The 1,251-nt window shown below is 41.6% G+C and overlaps 1 protein-coding gene across 2 annotated transcripts in view; it reads left to right on the top strand.

The window, feature by feature from the left end:
* The window catches only part of gabra6b (gamma-aminobutyric acid type A receptor subunit alpha6b), a 26,918-nt gene extending 25,917 nt beyond the window's left edge, over nt 1-1,001 (top strand). For both annotated transcript variants that reach the window (XM_053649191.1, XM_053649192.1), the window contains one exon: nt 1-1,001. This exon is cut by the window's left edge and continues 1,044 nt beyond it. The gene's annotated coding sequence lies outside the window, so the exon portion shown is untranslated.
* The last annotated feature ends 250 nt before the right edge of the window (nt 1,002-1,251 follow it).

Below are 1,251 nucleotides of genomic sequence, written 5' to 3' on the forward strand. Positions count from 1 at the left end.
GCAAGTCTCAAACATCTTCAAGAGCGGTGACAAAATATTCTGCGTCGTATTCTGCCCTCTATTATTTCTGTGTGTGTGTGTGTGTGTGTGTGTGTGAGAGAGAGAGAGACAGAGTGTGTGAGTGTGATAGTGTGTGTGTGTATTTGTGTGTGTGTGTGTGAGTGTGATAGTGTGTGTGTGAGTCTGTGTTAGTGTGAGTGTGTGTGTGAGTCTGTTTGTGTGTGAGTGTGTGTGTGAGTATGTGAGTGTGAGTGTGTGTGAGTGTGTGTGAGTGTGAGTATGTGAGTGTGTGTGAATGTGTGTGAGTGTGAGTGTGTGAGTGTGTGTGAGTGTGTGTGAGTGTGAGTGTGAGTGTGTGTGAGTGTGTGTGAGTGTGTGAGTGTGAGTATATGAGTGTGTGTGAGTGCGTGTGTGTGTGTGTTTAGAGGACTGGACTGTGTATCAAACTGCATCTTATCAAAGTCAGGAGATTTACACACTATTCAGAAGTTAGGTGAGAGTTACGCACGTGGAGGCGGAGTTTATCTAGAACAGGGGCGTGTCTCGGTTCCGCTCGATTCTGATCTTGAGCTTAAGCGCATGTTTGTTGTGTGATATCGGCTGGAGTGAGGAGCGGTGGTAAGTCCAGCGCCACCGTCTGACAGTATGATGGAACGACAATATGTCAGGCTGAAATGTATGTTCTGGCTGTAAATCCACTCACACACTGTGGAATGTCATTCGAAGACAACAATAAATACACTAATATCACACAATTCATTCATTAATAATATCTTCCATTAAAATCTCATGAAAAGTTTTTTTCACACAAAACACATGGGAGGAGACGTACCTTCATCAGAGACATGGCTTATCTGGAGGAGTGAATATTTTCTGGATGAAATGATGAATGAAGTTAAAGTTTCTCTGTAAGTGTAGCAGACACGCGCTAGGTTAGATTATCCTTCACACCGTGGGTGCGTTTTCTTTTCAGCAGAGCGCGTCGAATTAACACACACGATGACTTTATTTTATTAATTCAACAAATCAACACAGTGAATAAAAAGTGTGATAAAATTTCCTTAATCTCACACACCTTACATTTTCATCTCCTCCATTTAGTTTCTAAGAGCACGACATAAAATAAATAAATGTGTGCGCTGGATCAAGTGCTATTCTATATGCTGATGAATAACAAGTGTGGAAGCCATTTCGATAAAAGTTTAAGTTAATGATAAAAAACGACGCGTCCTTGACAATTTCTTTGCCTTG

Source organism: Ictalurus furcatus, chromosome 18 (assembly GCF_023375685.1).
Source record: "Ictalurus furcatus strain D&B chromosome 18, Billie_1.0, whole genome shotgun sequence".
NCBI classification, from domain to species: Eukaryota; Metazoa; Chordata; class Actinopteri; order Siluriformes; family Ictaluridae; genus Ictalurus; species Ictalurus furcatus.